Below are 5,850 nucleotides of genomic sequence, written 5' to 3'. Positions count from 1 at the left end.
ACCCGCGGCGGAGCGCGGGTAAGAACCTAGTACTCAATAAAATTTCCGAGAATTGTTAAACTAACATACAAGGACAATAGGAATTGGAAACCAATTTTAATGTATCTACAAATACATAAAAATTTGCAAAATCAAAATCAGCACTCAATCTCTACTGAAAAGTTACATAAGTTTTGTTTTTTGCTAAAGGGTAAATATCATTAACAAGATAATGAAAGTCTGATCACAAAGAATTGCAATCAACATATGCAACTAAGCCATTCAGATGAAAAGGGCCGCAAATAAAAAATTAAAACCCTAAACATCTTAATTGACCAAGATAACAATGTGATTCAAGGTAGCTCTTCCCTTGACCATATTGTATCTTGTCCTTTTTTCTATTTTTCCCTGATGTCTCCTGTATTGCTTGCAGCTATGATAATTGTTCCAACTCGAGAGTTAGCCCTTCTGACATCACAGCTGTGTAAGGAGCTGGGGAAGCATTTGAAGATTCAAGTCATGGTGACCACCAGAGGCACCAGTCTGAAAGACGATATCATGTGTTTGTATCACCCAGTCCCATTTGGATCTCACCAAGAAAGGGGTTTGTGTTTTTAAAGATTGTTCCGTGTTAGTTATGGATGAGGTAACTGTTGGATGCTGCTATCTGTTGCTGTTAAGTTTTTTTTTTAATTCACTTTTTGTTAGAAGAGCAATACTGCCATGGTATCCCTGAATATAATTTAAATATGAATCTGAGTTCATCAGGCTGATAAAGCTTCTATCTCAAGAGTTCCAAGCTTCAGTGGAACATTTGATCAGCTTTCTTCCCTAAAATCGTCAGTTTTTTATGTTCTCATCCATTTTCTGTCACTGTCAAGGATTTTAAGGATATATTCCTGATGAATCATTACATCATCAATCTCATGGATGAACTTACACTCAAGGGTATCACCCAATTCTATACTTTTGTTGAAGAACGTCAGAAAATTCATTGCTTGAATACACTATTCTCCAAGGTTAGGACTAGACCATAAATGTAAGTATTGATTGTTGTGACTTGATTACCTGCCATTTTACTCTCTTCTCCTTCTTCTGCAGCTGAAAATTAACCAATCAATCATATTCTGCAATTTCGTGAACCGTGTGGAGCTATTAGCTAAGAAAATTACAGAGCTTGGGTATTTGTGCTTTTACATCCATGCAAAGATGCTTCAAGACCACCGAAACAGAGTGTTCCATGACTTCTACAATGGTGCATGCCGCAATCTTGTGTGTACTGGTATGCCCAAAGTGTTGATATCTTGTTATTGCTGGAGCATAATGAATAAAATCATCCATCATTAATTTCTTAAAACTCAAGAATGGCCTTAGATTACACTTGTTTTATTATTTATTTTGACTTTGTGGTATGGGCTAAGTCCTTCACCTGAATTGTTTATGATTTGCTGCAGACCTGTTCACACGTGGTATTGACATTCAAACAGTCAATGTGGTGATAAACTTTGATTTCCCAAAGAATGCAGAAACTTATCTCGACAGGGTAAGCAGAAAATCAGGTGTCTACATTGTTACTTGTTTCCATTGATGGTAATCTTGTCATGGTATAGTGGGGGAGCCAGAAAATTATCTGGGGTCATATAATTGAAAAACTGAAAAATTAAGGTGAAAAAAAAGAAAACGAAAGGTTGGTGACTTAAACAGAAAACAAAAGGGGTCAAAATGTAAAATTTAGTGGGGTCAATTCATGATATTTGAATAAATAAAAAGCAATTTTGTAAATTTGGTGGGGTCAACTGACCCCACTATTATGTGAAAAGCTCTGCCCCTGTCATGGTCTGTTGTTCAGGTTGGTCGATCAGAACGGTTTGGCCATATTGGTTTAGCTGTTAATCTTATCACCTACGAGGACCACTTTAACTTGTATGTCTCTTTATCTCTTTAACTGGTTTTTACACATGTTGCCTGCCTACGCAGTGCTTAACCTTAGTCTTTAGATTTTTGTCTTGTTAGTTACTGGATTGAGCAAGAGCTTGGAACTGAGATCAAGCAGATTCCGCCACATATCGATCAGGCAATTTATTGCCAATAAGGTTGACTTCTGTTAGGCGTATCAGTTAATAAGTGGTAAGTGATATTAACTTACAGACAGGCTTGAATTGTTCCTCTTTTGGAGTTGATTACCTTAAACTTATTGCCAATAGGGTGTCTTGTCTTCTGTTCATAGAAGGCCAACTCATTCTTCTCGTCCTAATATATTATTTGGATTTGTGTGATATGTTTCAGGTTGGTTGAAGCAATGGGTAGACATTTGTCTTATCTTGTGCCATGCAAGACAACCTCAACCCAAAAAGTGTTCACATTCTTCTGCTTCTACCTCCATATTTTTTTTTTTTTGGGTTTCATATATTTCTTAATATTCAACTACATATAGAAAAGGCCTCGAAGGTTTTAAATGCTGGCTAGTAGTGAAATGAAGTCTTTTATTTAGTTTTTTTTAATAAGACGTTTGATGCCATGTTTCTTCCTTTGTTGTAGACTGATCAGTGGTTTCATTGCTTTGCTCTTCAAGTTTGTGGTTTCGTGAATCTTTCACAAAAGAGTGCTAAAATCGTTTATTTTGTTCTTTGACGACATGAAATGTAATTTTTTCTTAGATGCAACAGTCTTTTACCATTTCTTTGTTTTTCTTAGATGCATTTTACCATTTTCTTGTTGTTTTGATAGATTTGTGTAAGACCTTGACCCGGCCGGCTAGGCCGCGGTCGATGCCTCACGTCGCTCAGTCCATACCCTGACCGAACCACTCAATTTTTCAATTTTTATATATACTTTCGCCTAAAGGCAAAGTCTATCTTGGACCTTAGCTTAAGACTACCTTAGTCATTCCCTAGCTTAGATCCTTTCAACTTATGCACAGCGGAATATTATCTATCAACCATTGGTCTAAAGCCAATCTAACACTTGTCAGGTCGAATCATATTAGCCATGATCAGTAGACACAACTACTACCAGCTCCAAGGTTGATCCTGAACCTAATCCAAGTCATACAATAACTGAGGTTCCAATCCCCTAACCATTCTATCTAGATCTATGCAATATTACTAGATCATACCTTTGCCACATCCACGGAGCTTGATAGCTCTTTGTCTCAGCTGCCTTAGCTGTCTAGCTAGCTCATCCAGCTAGCTGAACTGAACCACTTCACTTGAGGTTCCCAACTCTCTTCCAGCTGATCGAGCTGCGAGGTAGGTTTGCCTAGCTCCCCATCCACTCGTCCAACTCCCCATTATACCTGTATAAACTCTCCCCTTAGGTACTTAGTCATTCAACCAACCATCCCCACAGACCAATTACCTTTGGGAAGTCTTCAGCTGCAAAACTAATCACAAGCAAACATGCTCCAAAAACTAATTAAAATTCATGATAATTCATAACTAAGAGAATGGTCAAGTCAGATTTCTCAGAACTGGCCTCGATCATACTGATCTCGCCCATGAACAGCCCATATGGCCATAACTGACCACCTCTAAATCAATGAGATAAAACTAATATCTCACCATAATAATTCATGATAAATACCCATTAAGAGATATTTGAAGTCGGATCCTAACAATTCCCTCAGGAACTATCAGATCTCCACTTACCTGCCCAACCAAGGCCATGGAGAGATTTCTCTGAACCGGCCACTCCATGGTTCAGTACCTCCACGTCTGATCAACATATAATAGGATTAATAATGCCCACCAGTTCCTGAGTCAATCAACCAACCACCCCACATGACTCAGAACTGATGAGTCTTCACACATACCTAACCGGCCATGGAACCATGTCCCAATGAACCTGGTCAGTCTTGCTCTTCTTCATGGCTCTCAGCCAATCCTGTACCAACCCAAGGTTGATACCTACCATACCATATGATTCCATTACCTCATTGCCACGGCCTGAAGCCATTTGTAATGCAAAACCATAGATCAGGTTCACTCATGAACCACCATGAATCACTAGTTGCTGTATAGCATCTAATTACCATCCCATATGGATGAATTAGTTCAACTATGATCCGCCCCTTTCTCCAGGGTCCTGTATCCCTACAATACATCACAATATATGGTCTCCAAGGGCGTGCCACACTTGGCCTCATATGCACCTCAAGAGACACCAACATAAACCACAAAGTAATCATATGTACATGTTACCTTAGACTTGATCTTACTAGATCTTGTGCTTCCTGTATCATGTCTGGCCATGCTCCTCCATTGCACGCCTCTATCAAGTCTTATCATATACTTCCAGTATTGATAAGAACCAATCATGGGTCGCACCCATCATCCATTCCATGGAACTCCCATGAAAACAGTTTCTGCACTGCATCCACCTTCAAGGCTGTACATGCCTTTGGGAGTGGAGTCCGGCCTTCTCCATTCTAATCTGACCATTTGCGTGTGTCCCTAAGACACAGAGGAAGCCTAGGGTGTGTTCATCCATGATCAAACACCACCCAAGGGTCGTGCATCACTTCCCACTTCAGTTCCCATGAAACTGCCTTTCTACACACCACTGCCCTTAAGGCTGCTCTTGGACTTTGAGAGTGAATCCGGTCATCTCCCTTCTTCTCTGGCTATTTGGATGTGTAGTAAGGATGTAGAGGAAGCCTATGGTGTGGTAAACCAGAATCAAAACACACCAGAGGGTCGTTCTCAACTCCCCTCTTGATTGCCATCAAAACTGCCTCTTTGCTGCCTTCAAGCCTTTCTTGGTCTTGGATTGTGTAATCCGACCATCTCTCTGTTTTTTCTCTGTTTTTCTTTGTGTTTCAGGAAGAAGAATGAAGTCCTGGCGTGCCTGCAAAGGCACGGACTTGCATTCCTTATATAGAAGAAGGGGTGGTTACTTCTTAACCATTGCATCCCTTCATTAACATTTCTGGCCATTGATTTAATCAATGGTCCAGATCACATCTGTTCGCCTAGGGCAGTTACCAGACGTCCTTGACAGCAATAACTACCTCTAGACACGTCACACACAAGCCTAGGCTGGTTGCCCAAGCCCCTGGTTCAACCACAAGTGCCCACCGGCTCACCGGCACACCCGGGTGGTCCACATGGTCCGACCACTGTCCGGACCTGGCCCAACTGCCCAAGACATAAACACTCAGTCTAGCTGAGTTGAGCTGATCCCCAGCTGACCCAGCTGAGTGAGCTAGTTAATCCAGCTCAGGGAGCTGACACACTCTTCAGTGAGCTACACTGAGCTGCACTACACTTCATTTAGCTGGCCGAGCTTGCTCACTGCATCGCCCAGCTGCCATACACTTTGTACAGCTCCTTTATACTTGTCTCCTTCTTGGTTTAGCTATATCTTAGCTTCCTGATGCCCTTAACCTTACTTCCAGGCCATGATACCCTTGTGTTTAGGTCACATGAGCTGACTGGTGCGTCTCCTTGCACCATGGTCGATCCTAAGGATCATATCCAGGATCAGGGACATGACAATTTGTCTTTTTGATCATATAGAACTTTTACCAATTGAAAGGCATTAAGCAGAACAAGAGACATAGAGATGTTTTTTGTGGAATGATCTGAAGAATCTTAGCAAGTTCGCATTCGATTTATGTTATATTGTATACTTATTCTCCCATCCTGAAATATCAGGGAGCTTCTTCTGAGTCCTCTATTCCGGAAATAGAAAATATAAACTATTGATGTATCAGGGGTGACCTGATATGAATTGAATGAATGAATACAAAGGTCATAAATATGTTTACAAGCCTCATATCTGGTGGATGTAAAAGTAGAACTTAAAATGGAAGACATGTATCACTTACATTAGAAGACGACAAAGTGGAACAAAGGAGAATCATGAAATTCG

The 5,850-nt window shown here is 40.5% G+C and overlaps 1 pseudogene; it reads left to right on the top strand.

Annotated features, from left to right (window-relative positions):
* The first annotated feature begins 309 nt into the window (after positions 1-309).
* On the top strand, positions 310-2,071 carry LOC130500628 (DEAD-box ATP-dependent RNA helicase 8-like; annotated as a pseudogene).
* The last annotated feature ends 3,779 nt before the right edge of the window (positions 2,072-5,850 follow it).

Source organism: Raphanus sativus, unplaced genomic scaffold (genome assembly GCF_000801105.2).
Source record: "Raphanus sativus cultivar WK10039 unplaced genomic scaffold, ASM80110v3 Scaffold0002, whole genome shotgun sequence".
Taxonomy (NCBI): Eukaryota; Viridiplantae; Streptophyta; class Magnoliopsida; order Brassicales; family Brassicaceae; genus Raphanus; species Raphanus sativus.
The sequence above is the reverse complement of the archived record's forward strand: the minus strand, read 5'-3'. Positions and strand labels throughout refer to the sequence as shown.